This window comes from Phyllobates terribilis, unplaced genomic scaffold (assembly GCF_046119375.1).
Source record: "Phyllobates terribilis strain yellow unplaced genomic scaffold, ASM4611937v1 Scaffold_4__5_contigs__length_816908805, whole genome shotgun sequence".
NCBI classification, from domain to species: domain Eukaryota; kingdom Metazoa; phylum Chordata; class Amphibia; order Anura; family Dendrobatidae; genus Phyllobates; species Phyllobates terribilis.
In genome coordinates this window covers 783790751-783806118 of record NW_027362764.1, presented here as the reverse complement: position 1 = coordinate 783806118, position 15368 = coordinate 783790751, and positions in this window count along the sequence as shown.

Below are 15368 nucleotides of genomic sequence, written 5' to 3'. Positions count from 1 at the left end.
TTTCCACTATTTAGGCGCATCAGGGGCTCTCCAAACGTGATATGATGTCCGCTCTCAATTCCAGCCAATTTTGCGCTCAAAAAGTCACTGTAATGCACACGCCCGGGCTGAGCGGCGTGTGCGTGTGATTCCACTGGACCGTGCCGGAGAGTGCATGCCTGGAGGGGCGTAACTAGGTATTCACCCGATCCGACCAGGGTCGCACGACGGCATACGACGCCAGTGCACCAAGGAGGAACCGAGCAGAGGGACCAGGGTCTACTCCAGGACAGACCCCGGACACGGCTGTTGACCCACACAGGGGAATACAGGAACAGACAGGTTAGGCTGGCACACAGACTGGTGGGTATAGGCAGGCACGACTGGTATGCAGGCAGGCGGGTATGCAGGCAGGGGGGAATAGGCAAGCACGGCTAGAGTGCAGACAGGGAGGCACTAGCAGTTAGGAACACAGGCGGGATAGGACCCAGTACACACTGGGACTCAGGAACAGAACCACAGATGTGGCGGACAAACAGCAGAGTAAGGCCGCCCAGAGTGGTGAGCGAGAGCAGGGCAAGACGAGACCACCTAGAGCGGTGAGCGAGAGTAGTGTAGGACGAGGCCACCTGGAGCGGTGAGCAAGAGTAGAGCAGGACAAGGCTGCCTGGAGCGGTGAGCAAAGGGTCAGAGCTGAGCGAGACTGCCGGAGCAGTGAGCAAGGAGTCAGAGCAGAGCAGGACTGCCGGAGCAGTGAGCAAAGGGTCAGAGCGGAGCAAGACTGCCGGAGCAGTGAGCAAAGGGTCAGAACAGAGCAAGACTGCCGGAGCAGTGAGCAAAGGGTCAGAGCGGAGCAAGACTGCCGGAGCAGTGAGCAAAGGGTCAGAGCGGAGCAAGACTGCCGGAGCAGTGAGCAAAGGGTCAGAGCGGAGCAAGACTGCCGGAGCAGTGAGCAAAGGGTCAGAGCGGAGCAAGACTGCCGGAGCAGTGAGCAAAGGGTCAGAGCGGAGCAAGACTGCCAGAGCAGTGAGCAAAGGGTCAGAGCGGAGCAAGACTGCCGGAGCAGTGAGCAAAGGGTCAGAGCGGAGCAAGACTGCCGGAGCAGTGAGCAAAGGGTCAGAGCGGAGCAAGACTGCCGGAGCAGTGAGCAAAGGGTCAGAGCGGAGCAAGACTGCCGGAGCAGTGAGCAAAGGGTCAGAGCAGGCCAGAACCCCCGGAGCGCTGAGCAAAGGCAGAGCAGGCTAGAGCCGCCGGAGTGGTGAGCAAGGCAGAGCAGGCTAGAACCGCCGGAGCGGTGAGCAAGGCAGAGCAGGCTAGAACCGCCGGAGCGGTGAGCAAGGCAGAGCAGGCTAGAACCGCCGGAGCGGTGAGCAAGGCAGAGCAGGGGGGACAGGGCTCTGTACACACGGAACAGGCAGGAAGGGAAAGGCAGAACCAGATACCCACAGGGTACTTACAGTGAAGTAGCAAGTAGACCACAAACTCACAAACGGAAGTACAGTGACAACAAGCAGGAGTTAGGTACGAGTTCAGACTCTGCAGAAAAAGGAAAGGTACGGACATAGAGAAACACAGGAAACAGGCTAGAAGAGTATACAGACAAGAACAGACACAGTAGCAAGATACAGGAGCAGGTCTAGGTATGCAGCCCCTAGAAGGCGGGAGGAACAGGCCAGGAGCGGGTTCAGACAGGACAGACAAGATACAGGAGCGGGTCTAGGTATGCGGCCCCTAGAAGGCGGAACGAACAGGCAAGGAGCGTGTTCAGACAGGCCTGGAAATACAGCCTCCAGGAAGGGCAGGCAAGCAAACACAGAAAGGGACCTGGCACATTCAGAGTGAAAGAGCACACTGAATGAAACACAATGCTCAGGCAGGGATTCTTGTGAGGAGCTGGGTTAAATACCAGGTGACAGACAGCAATAGGCTGAGGACGCACAAGGGGTGTGCCCGCAGCAGGTACAAGAAACAGGAAGTGATCGGGCGCCGCCCTTAAGCAGCAGACACAGAGGCAAGCAGACAGCATGGAGGGAAGCCAGGCTAGCAGACTGGACTGGAGATCAAGTGCGCGCTCTTGCACAGTGGGAGATGGACCACTATGCAAGGACGCCGCCAGGTATGTTACAGTCACACAGTGCTCCTTCCCTGCTGAACCCTGCCGTGCGCCCAAACACTGTATTTTCCCCACATATGGGGTATCAGCGTACTCAGGAGAAATTGAACAACAGTTTTTGGGGTCCATTTTCTCCTCTTACCCTTGTGAAAATAAAAAATTTAGGGCTAAAAGATAATTTTTGTGGAAAAAGTTTGATTTTTTTATTTTCACGGCTCCGTGTTATAAACTTCTGTGAAGCACCTTGGGGTTCAGGGTGCTCACCACACATCTATATAAGTTCCCTGAGGGGTCTAGTTTCCAAAATGGTGTCACTTGTGGGGGGTTTCCACTGTTTAGGCACATCAGGGGCTCTCCAAACGCAACATGGCATCCGCTAATTATTCGAGCAAATTTTATATTCAAAAAGTCAAATCGTGCTCCTTCCCTTCCGAACCCTGCCGTGCGCCAAAACAGTGGTTTTCTCCCACATATGGGGTATCGATTTACTCAGGAGAAATTGCACAACAATTTTTTGGTCCATTTTTTCCTGTTACCTTTGCGAAAATAAAAAAATTGGGGTCTAAAATAAAATTTTTGTGAAAAAAGTTAAATGTTCATTTTTTTCTTCCACATTCCAAAAATTCCTGTGAAGCACCTGAAGGGTTAATAAACTTCTTGACTGTGGTTTTGAGAATCTTGAGGGGGTGCAGTTTTTAGAATAGTGTCACTTTTGGGTATTTTCTGTCATAAAGACCCCTCAAAGTGACTTCAAATGTGATGTGGTCCCTTAAAAAATGGTTTAGTAAATTTTGTTGGAAAAATGAGAAATTGCTGTTCAAATTTTAACCTTTATAGCACACTAATAAAAAAAAAAATTGGTTTCAAAATTGTGCAGATGTAAAGTAGACACATGGAAAATGTTATTTATTAACTATTTTATGTGACATACAGTACAAACCAAAAGTTTGGACACTACTTCTCATTTAAAGATTTTTCTGTATTTTCATGACTATGAAAATTGTACATTCACACTGAAGGCATCAAAACTATGAATTAACACATGTGGAATTATATACTTAACAAAAAAGTGTGAAACAACTGGAAATATGTCTTATATTCTAGGTTCTTCAAAGTAGCCACCTTTTGCTTTGATGACTGCTTTGCACACTCTTGGCATTCTCTTGATGAGCTTCAAGAGGTAGTCACCGGAAATGGTTTTCACTTCACAGGTGTGCCCTGTCAGGTTTAATAAGTGGGATTTCTTGCCTTATAAATGGGGTTGCGACCATCAGTTGTGTTGTGCAGAAGTCTGGTGGATACACAACTGATAGTCCTACTGAATAGACTGTTAGAATTTGTATTATGGCAAGAAAAAAACTGTTAAGTAAAGAAAAACGAGTGGCCATCATTACTTTAAGAAATGAAGGTCAGTCAGTCTGAAAAATTGGTAAAACTTTCAAAGTGTCCCCAAGTGCAGTTGCAAAAACCGTCAAGCGCTACAAAGAAACTGGCTCGCATGAGGACTGCCCCAGGAAAGGAAGACCAAGAGTCAACTCTGCTTCTGAGGATAAGTTTATCCCAGTCACCAGCCTCAGAAATCGCAGGTTAACAGCAGCTCACATTAGAGACCAGGTCAATGCCACACAGAGTTCTAGCAGCAGACACATCTCTACAACAACTGTTAAGAGGAGACTGTTATGATCTGCTACAGGGACCAAGGAAAGACAGGAGAACTGTCCCTACAATAGAACTAAACTAGATCCCTACGATGTAACGGGGAACCTGATCCTGCGATCAGACCCGCTAAAGTCCTCGGCTAGTCTGAACGAAGACCTATAGATGTGAGGGAGGGATCCCTACAAGAACTAGGGACTGGGATAAGTTGGACACCTCCTAGCAGAAATAGTAGCAGTCAAAGACAAACACACAACAAAAAGCATAGAGGTCAGAAGACCTAGCAAAACTTAACAGAGAACGGCAACAGAGCACCAAGCTAGCTCAAGAGTAGTAAATACAATGAAGTCCAGCAAGACCAGGAGGGCGGAGCCGGATTAAATAGGCAAAAATGGTCATGTGACCAGCAAACTAAAAGAAAACTAACAGGAGAGTTCTAACAGAGACTTTGTGCAACAGGCCTTCATGGTAAAATAGCTGCTGGAAACCACTGTTAAGGACAGATGACTCGCCCCCTGGGCCGCGTGGGGAACCCGGGACCGGGCCTTTGGTGGGATGTTGGGGGTTGTAGTCACCGTGGCGATGACCTGGTCCCGTGGCTCAGGGTGGTCAAACCAGTGGCTGTCTATTGATATGGTTTTCATTATTTTCAAATATCCGACTACGCCACCCGTGGATTGCGGTCAGGATGAATCGCCGCTGCAGGGCAGACCGCTGGGGCTGATGTTGCTGAGCAGCACAGGGATGGTATAACTCCCCACGGGAAGAGTGTAGCCCCAGGGCAGTGTAGGTGAATGATGGGGGTGATGGTGCGCGGGCATAATAGCTCAGAGTCTCTGTAATGCAGTCCAGGATCTTTACTCACAGTTCATTACTCCACTTTACTCCGGCCGGCTGTAACTTCCCGCGTCGCACCATGTTCACCAGGTGAGGGGGCTCGGCCAACTCTCAGATACTTTTGGAGCGCTTCGCAGGACCCCCTTCTCGTGTCCTTCCTCTGGCCTGTCATACCCCACCAGTGACCACGCTTCTGTCCGGCTGCCTCGGGCCTTCTCTGGGTAAACTTCAGCGCCAGTTTCCCTGACCCTATGTGGTGCCTTCCTAGCAGGTGTAGCGAGGGGCTGCACCATATAAAATGTCACAGCCTCCGGTTTCTAGTTGAGGGTAGTTCCCTGCCTCCACTAGTTTCGGGGACCGGTCTCCCCCTTGGCCTGACCCCACTACTCAGGTAGATGCAGGCGTATGGTGGCTACCAGCCGGTCCACACCCCTGGGGTCTCTTCTCTCCCTGTGTTCCTGGAGCCTGCTCCGCTCTTCTTCATCTCTTCTCCCTTACTCTCTCTCTCTCCTTTCAGTGCTGACTGGTCCTCACAGGCTAGACCCGCGTCCGGAGCAGAGCTCCGAGTCCTGCTCAGTCACATCTTCTCTCTGACTCCACTGAACCGACTTCCCTCTGAACTAAGATGGTGCCCACCTTTTGTACCTCCCTCTAGGTGTACCCAGGAACTGCTTCCTCCCTGCTCCTGCACTACCGGGTTCCCCCTTTACTAGGTGTTCCCTCCCCCCACTCCAGCCAAGGATAGGGACTGTCGTGCTCTACTTGGAGCATATCGGTCGCCCTGCCCCCCGGACATGTGGTGTAATGCATGCAGGTGTCAGGGTCCTGGTCCACACTCCATCCTTACCTGAGAGTGAGATATCGCACATCTGGAAGAGATGCAATACCTCTGTAGCAACCGAACCCCCAGGGTGCTACACAGACAACAAGCAGAAGAGACTTGTTTGGGCTAAAGAACACAAGGAATGGACATTAGACCAGTGGAAATCTGTGCTTTGGTCTGATGAGTCCAAATTTGAGATCTTTGGTTCCAACCACCGTGTCTTTGTGCGATGCAGAAAAGGTGAACGGATGGACTCTACATGCCTGGTTCCCACCGTGAGCATGGCGGAGGAGGTGTGATGGTGTGGGGGTGCTTTGCTGGTGACAGTGTTGGGGATTTATTCAAAATTGAAGGCATACTGAACCAGCATGGCTACCACAGCATCTTGCAGCGGCATGCTATGCCATCCGGTTTGCGTTGAGTTGGACCATCATTTATTTTTCAACAGGACAATGACCCCAAACACACCTCCAGGCTGTGTAAGGGCTATTTGACCAAGAAGGAGAGTGATGGGGTGCTACGCCAGATGACCTGGCCTCCACAGTCACCAGACCTGAACCCAATCGAGATGGTTTGGGGTGAGCTGGACCGCAGAGTGAAGGCAAAAGGGCCAACAAGTGCTAAGCATCTCTGGGAACTCCTTCAAGATTGTTGGAAGACCATTTCCGGTGACTACCTCTTGAAGGTCATCAAGAGAATGCCAAGAGTGTGCAAAGCAGTTGTAGCGCCCCGAGGGTTCGGCCGCTACAGGGGTATTGCACCTCAGACCAGAGGTGTGATATTCCACTCCCGGGTAAGGATGGAGAATGGACCAGGGCTCAGTTAGCTGCATGCAGCACACACACCCCATTTCTCAGGGACAGCTCAACGGTGCTCCCACTAGACAGAAGTGCAGGCACGACCGACCATGTCCCTGCTGGAGTGGGGAGGGAGGGGTGGAACACCCAGTGCTGTAGGGGCAGATAGGGGTTGGTTCCTGAGTGTAGATAGGAGCCCATTGGTTGCTGGTCACCTGGGCTCATGGCTAGAAGGAGGTATAAAAGGTGGGCACCATCTGAGATCTAGGTTCGTTCAGCCAGAGGAGAAGACAGGGAGTAGAGGCTCTGTAGGAGCTCTACTCCAGGAGGGCCTAGTGAGAGGCCGAGGAGGAGGTGAAGGGGAGCTGAGATTCTGGCTCATCTCAGCTCCAAGAGAAAGGAACAGAAAGGAACAGAACAGGAACTGCAAAGAAGAAGAGACAGAGAAACAGAAGGGCTCAGGAACAAGAAGGTGGAAGGGACCCTAAGAACCCACGAGAATCCAGGGTGAAGGGTCAGGCAGATTAAGGGTACCGGATCCCAAGTTGGTTGAGGAGAAACAACCCTCAGCCAAAGACCGGTCGTCGTGATCATATATTGGTGCGACACCTCATCAAACCTGCTAGGAAGGCACCATATAGGACAGCGGAGGACGGGGCCCACGTTTAACCGCACAAGTCCGCGGCAGCCGGACAAAAGTGGGTCACTGGTGAGGCAGGCCAGAGAAAGGATTAAAGGGGGTCCTGTGCCATGCTCCTGAACTGCCTGGGAGTTGACCGAGCCCCTCACCTGGTGGACGCAGCACGGCTCGGGCGGTCACTGCCGACGGAAGTGACCCAGAACAAACAAACTGTGAGTAAAGACCCTGGACTGTAACTTGTTGTCCGTGTGCTCCTTCGCTCCTCCGGCACTACCGGTACCGGGACTCGCACTACCATCACTCCCACCATCCACTACACTGCCCTGGGGCCGCACTCTTCCCGTGGGGAGTCACACTACCCTAGCTGCACACCTCATCAGCCCCAGCGGTCTGCATGCAGCGGCGGTTCCTAATAACCGCAATCCACGGGTGGCGTAGTCGGACATTATCTGAAGCACGTAGCAGACTACCATTGGTCTGACCACCCTGAGCCACGGGACCGGGCCGCCACTACTACTCCCAGCATCTCCCTATCGCCCGGATCCGCGTGCCCCACGGCCCAGGGGGCGAGTCACAGTCATCAAAGCAAAAGGTGGCTACTTTGAAGAGCCTAGAATGTAAGACATATTTTCAGTTCTTTCACACTTTTTTGTTAAGTATATAATTCCACATGTGGTAATTCATAGTTTTGATGCCTTCAATGTGAAGGTACAATTTTCATAGTCATGAAAATACAGAAAAATCTTTAAATGAGGTGTGTCCAAACTTTTGATCTGTAGTGTATCTCTCTGATTTAAGGGCATGACAATTCAAATTTTGAAAATTGCGAAATTTTCAAAATTTTCGCCAAATTTCAGATTTTTTTTACAAATAAAGTGATATCGAAGAAATTTTATCACAATCATGAAGTACAATAAGTCACGAAAAAACAGTCTCAGAATCCGGGGGATCCGTTGAAGCGTTCCAGAGTAATTACCTCATAAAGTGACAGTGGTCAGAATTGTAAAAATTGGCCTGGTCATTAACGTGCAAACCACCCTCGGAGGTTAAGGGGTTAAATGACGCTCTCTTCGCCTATAACAGAACACACAAGGTATTTGAATAACTAGAAAAACTGTCATAAATTTCACATTTTTCCACTGGATGTTGCCGGTGGCGAGAATTTCTCAGTGTATATCCCTGGATTTACATTTCCGTGGCTCTTGTTTATAGCGAGGATTCTTCTTAACTGTCACTTGTATGTAATTGCACTGATTCTACTTCACACAACTAGATAAACTGAGTGTATATCACCGGCTAACATTTACACGGTCTCTGTATATACGGCACTGTTGCCTGTAAAGGAATAGAAGTGAAGTATTTGCTTTAACTTTTTATCTTTTTTTTTGCACTTTTAGATATTGTTTATTGACTTCCTAGTTATATTACACCCATTCAGTTGTAGTGAAGATGCAGTGTAAAGCATGGGGGATAAGCAGAAGTTTTTATGCTGGTTTGCGAACATTGTTAAAGGTGTTTCCGAGCATAAAAATAAATTAGAATGGGGATTGGGTGGGAAAAACATAAAATATGATACTATATATTATTTGAATATTATTATTATATATATTATTTTAATATTATACTATATATTATTTTAATATTATTATTCTATATATTATTTTAATATTATTATATATATATTATTTTATTATACTATATATTATTTCAATATATTATTCTATATATTATTTTAATTTTATTATTCTATATATTATTTTTATATTATACTATCTATTATTTTATTATTATTATATATATTATTTTAATATATTATATATTATTTTAATATTATACTATATATTATTTCAATATATTATTCTATATATTATTTTAATTTTATTATACTATATATTATTTTAATATTATACTATATATTATTTTAATATTATTATTCTATATTTTATTTTAATATTATTATATATTATTTTAATATTATACTATATATTATTTTAATATATTATTCTATATATTATTTTAATTTTATTATTATATATATTATTTTAATATTATACTATATTTAAAATTTTTAGAACGTAACTGATAAGTTTGCCATTGGTCCACTCTGCCCTCCGGTCCGTGCCCACCTTGGCAGCGAATATATTGACCACAGACTAGAGCTTCAAAAACTTTCTGAGCAGTCACATAAAATAGTAAGCAACAAGGAGAGGAGGGAGATGTTGCTGCAGTTTTTCTATCTCTGTGTCTGTAAAAGTTGTAAAAGAAAAAAAGGAGAGGAACAAAGTTGAGAATTGCAAAGCTCTTAAATAATTACCCCAGGAAGAGCCCCCAAATCAGCAGTCATGGCATGGGTGTAGAAAAGAATCATTTACAGACACCAACAGAGGAAAGGAAAAACCCAGATACAACACAAACATATATTATTGTTCCTGACATTCCAGGTAAGACTACATTAATATATATTTCCAAAATGACATGAGTCCGCATAGGAGCTGCATACACAAAACGGTAACATAGTAATAAATTAAGACTATTTGCAAAATAACTTTTTTTCCTTTTGTTTTCTTTGCAGTGGAGCAATAAAAATCGGTTGTAAAATTACACAAATTCTTAGGCTCTGTTCACATGTCCGTTTAAGGAACAGACAAATGGAATAAGTGATCTATTTTATCAGTATTCAATATTATGAGATCCATCATCCATTTTTTAGAACAGAAGAATTGTCATTTCAGGATAACTTGCAGCAGAATATCTGAGTCGCCTCCAGTTCCTCCCGTCTCCATAGAATTTTAAAAGCACCAACTGCCATCTCCTATCTCAGTAATGGGAACATCTGTCGTCACTGAATATACATTATACTCATGAATTTAGAATGAGAGATCAGTCCAGGAGGAGAGAAAAGCAGATTTCTCTGATAAGATATATTACAAAGTTGTTTATTTTCATGTGTTCTCTTAAGTTTAGAAACAAAAATTAAAAGTGTTTAGTACTCTTTAAAGCTCCGCTCCTCACTTTTACACTTCTAACATACAGCTATATTTACAGATGATTTCTGCAAGTATTTTCTCATAGATTTATAGGAATCGATAGCATGTAAAGTATAGGAACTATGCGCCGCCCTGCTGGGATTTCTCAGGCTTTATGTCTTGCTGCCCGGGATCTAAAAGTAAACTGCAAAGAGCGACTTCTGAGAACTGAGCTCTGTGTTCACTGAGATTAATCATTACAATAATCCGACTCTAACTCTCTCATGCGCACGGCGATGGAAAAGCCCTTTATGCAGCCATATTTGGTGATCTGAGCTAAAGTTTTAACAGGATATTGTCAGATATATGAAGAAGGTGACTCGCAAGAGTTTACCGTTTTATAGAGCGAGCAAACAAGTTTGGGGAGAAATAAGAGAGCTGATAATAATACCAACAAGATAGAAAATATTCCAAAATGAAATTGCTGCAACAGCTGTATACAAGAATATAACTACTATAATACTGCTCCTATGTACAAGAATATAACTACTATAATACTGCCCCTATGTACAAGAATATAACCACTATAATACTACTCCTATGTACAAGAATATAACTACTATAATACTGCTCCTATGTACAAGAATATAACTACTATAATACTGCTCCTATGTACAAGAATATAACTACTATAATACTGCTCCTATGTACAAGAATATAACTACTATAATACTGCTCCCTATGTACAAGAATATAACTACTATAATACTGTCCCCTATGTACAAGAATATAGCTACTATAATACTGCTCCCTATGTACAAGAATATAACTACTATAATACTGTCCCCTATGTACAAGAATATAACTACTATAATACTGCTCCTATGTACAAGAATATATCTACTATAATACTGTCCCCTATGTACAAGAATATAACTACTATAATACTGCCCCCTATGTACAAGAATATAACTACTATAATACTGCCTCTATGTACAAGAATATAACTACTATAATACTGCTCCTATGTACAAGAATATAACTACTATAATACTGTCCCCTATGTACAAGAATATAGCTACTATAATACTGCTCCTATGTACAAGAATATAACTACTATAATACTGCCTCCTATGTACAAGAATATAACTACTATAATACTGCCCCCTATGTACAAGAATATAACTACTAAAATACTGCCCCCTATGTACAAGAATATAGCTACTATAATACTGCCCCTATGTACAAGAATATAGCTACTATAATACTGCCCCTATGTACAAGAATATAACTACTATAATACTGCTCCTATGTACAAGAATATAACTACTATAATACTGCCCCTATGTACAGGAATATAACTACTATAATACTGCTCCCTATGTACAAGAATATAACTACTATAATACTGCTCCTATGTACAAGAATATAACTACTATAATACTGCCCCTATGTACAGGAATATAACTACTATAATACTGCTCCTATGTACAGGAATATAACTACTATAATACTGCCCCTATGTACAGGAATATAACTACTATAATACTGCCCCTATGTACAAGAATATAACTACTATAATACTGCCCCTATGTACAAGAATATAACTACTAAAATACTGCCCCCTATGTACAAGAATATAGCTACTATAATACTGCCCCTATGTACAAGAATATAGCTACTATAATACTGCCCCTATGTACAAGAATATAACTACTATAATACTGCTCCTATGTACAAGAATATAACTACTATAATACTGCCCCTATGTACAGGAATATAACTACTATAATACTGCTCCCTATGTACAAGAATATAACTACTATAATACTGCTCCTATGTACAAGAATATAACTACTAAAATACTGCCCCCTATGTACAAGAATATAGCTACTATAATACTGCCCCTATGTACAAGAATATAGCTACTATAATACTGCCCCTATGTACAAGAATATAACTACTATAATACTGCTCCTATGTACAAGAATATAACTACTATAATACTGCCCCTATGTACAGGAATATAATTACTATAATACTGCTCCCTATGTACAAGAATATAGCTACTATAATACTGCCCCTATGTACAAGAATATAGCTACTATAATACTGCCCCTATGTACAAGAATATAACTACTATAATACTGCTCCTATGTACAAGAATATAACTACTATAATACTGCTCCTATGTACAAGAATATAACTACTATAATAATGCTATGTACAAGAATATAACTACTATAATACTGCCCCTATGTACAAGAATATATCTACTATAATACTGCCCCTATGTACAAGAATATATCTACTATAATACTGTCCCCTATGTACAAGAATATAGCTACTATAATACTGCTCCTATGTACAAGAATATAACTACTATAATACTGTCCCCTATGTACAAGAATATAGCTACTATAATACTGCTCCCTATGTACAAGAATATAACTACTATAATACTGTCCCCTATGTACAAGAATATAACTACTATAATACTGCTCCTATGTACAAGAATATATCTACTATAATACTGTCCCCTATGTACAAGAATATAACTACTATAATACTGCCCCCTATGTACAAGAATATAACTACTATAATACTGCCTCTATGTACAAGAATATAACTACTATAATACTGCTCCTATGTACAAGAATATAACTACTATAATACTGTCCCCTATGTACAAGAATATAGCTACTATAATACTGCTCCTATGTACAAGAATATAACTACTATAATACTGCCTCCTATGTACAAGAATATAACTACTATAATACTGCCCCCTATGTACAAGAATATAACTACTAAAATACTGCCCCCTATGTACAAGAATATAGCTACTATAATACTGCCCCTATGTACAAGAATATAGCTACTATAATACTGCCCCTATGTACAAGAATATAACTACTATAATACTGCTCCTATGTACAAGAATATAACTACTATAATACTGCCCCTATGTACAGGAATATAACTACTATAATACTGCTCCCTATGTACAAGAATATAACTACTATAATACTGCTCCTATGTACAAGAATATAACTACTATAATACTGCCCCTATGTACAGGAATATAACTACTATAATACTGCTCCTATGTACAGGAATATAACTACTATAATACTGCCCCTATGTACAGGAATATAACTACTATAATACTGCCCCTATGTACAAGAATATAACTACTATAATACTGCTCCTATGTACAAGAATATAACTACTAAAATACTGCCCCCTATGTACAAGAATATAGCTACTATAATACTGCCCCTATGTACAAGAATATAGCTACTATAATACTGCCCCTATGTACAAGAATATAACTACTATAATACTGCTCCTATGTACAAGAATATAACTACTATAATACTGCCCCTATGTACAGGAATATAATTACTATAATACTGCTCCCTATGTACAAGAATATAGCTACTATAATACTGCCCCTATGTACAAGAATATAGCTACTATAATACTGCCCCTATGTACAAGAATATAACTACTATAATACTGCTCCTATGTACAAGAATATAACTACTATAATACTGCCCCTATGTACAAGAATATAACCACTATAATACTACTCCTATGTACAAGAATATAACTACTATAATACTGCTCCTATGTACAAGAATATAACTACTATAATACTGCTCCTATGTACAAGAATATAACTACTATAATACTGCTCCTATGTACAAGAATATAACTACTATAATACTGCTCCTATGTACAAGAATATAACTACTATAATACTGCTCCTATATACAAGAATATAACTACTATAATACTGCTCCTATGTACAAGAATATAACTACTATAATACTGCTCCTATGTACAAGAATATAACTACTATAAGACTGCTCCTATGTACAAGAATATAACTACTATAATACTGCCCCCTATGTACAAGAATATAACTACTATAATACTGCCCCCTATGTACAAGAATATAACTACTATAATACTGCTCCTATGTACAGGAATATAACTACTATAATACTGCTCCTATGTACAAGAATATAACTACTATAATACTGCCCCCCATGTACAAGAATATAACTACTATAATACTACTCCTATGTACAAGAATATAACTACTATAATGCTGCTCCTATGTACAAGAATATAACTACTATAATACTGCTCCTATGTACAAGAATATAACTACTATAATAATGCTATGTACAAGAATATAACTACTATAATACTGCCCCTATGTACAAGAATATATCTACTATAATACTGCCCCTATGTACAAGAATATATCTACTATAATACTGTCCCCTATGTACAAGAATATAGCTACTATAATACTGCTCCTATGTACAAGAATATAACTACTATAATACTGTCCCCTATGTACAAGAATATAGCTACTATAATACTGCTCCCTATGTACAAGAATATAACTACTATAATACTGTCCCCTATGTACAAGAATATAACTACTATAATACTGCTCCTATGTACAAGAATATATCTACTATAATACTGTCCCCTATGTACAAGAATATAACTACTATAATACTGCCCCCTATGTACAAGAATATAACTACTATAATACTGCCTCTATGTACAAGAATATAACTACTATAATACTGCTCCTATGTACAAGAATATAACTACTATAATACTGTCCCCTATGTACAAGAATATAGCTACTATAATACTGCTCCTATGTACAAGAATATAACTACTATAATACTGCCTCCTATGTACAAGAATATAACTACTATAATACTGCCCCCTATGTACAAGAATATAACTACTAAAATACTGCCCCCTATGTACAAGAATATAGCTACTATAATACTGCCCCTATGTACAAGAATATAGCTACTATAATACTGCCCCTATGTACAAGAATATAACTACTATAATACTGCTCCTATGTACAAGAATATAACTACTATAATACTGCCCCTATGTACAGGAATATAACTACTATAATACTGCTCCCTATGTACAAGAATATAACTACTATAATACTGCTCCTATGTACAAGAATATAACTACTATAATACTGCCCCTATGTACAGGAATATAACTACTATAATACTGCTCCTATGTACAGGAATATAACTACTATAATACTGCCCCTATGTACAGGAATATAACTACTATAATACTGCCCCTATGTACAAGAATATAACTACTATAATACTGCCCCTATGTACAAGAATATAACTACTAAAATACTGCCCCCTATGTACAAGAATATAGCTACTATAATACTGCCCCTATGTACAAGAATATAGCTACTATAATACTGCCCCTATGTACAAGAATATAACTACTATAATACTGCTCCTATGTACAAGAATATAACTACTATAATACTGCCCCTATGTACAGGAATATAACTACTATAATACTGCTCCCTATGTACAAGAATATAACTACTATAATACTGCTCCTATGTACAAGAATATAACTACTAAAATACTGCCCCCTATGTACAAGAATATAGCTACTATAATACTGCCCCTATGTACAAGAATATAGCTACTATAATACTGCCCCTATGTACAAGAATATAACT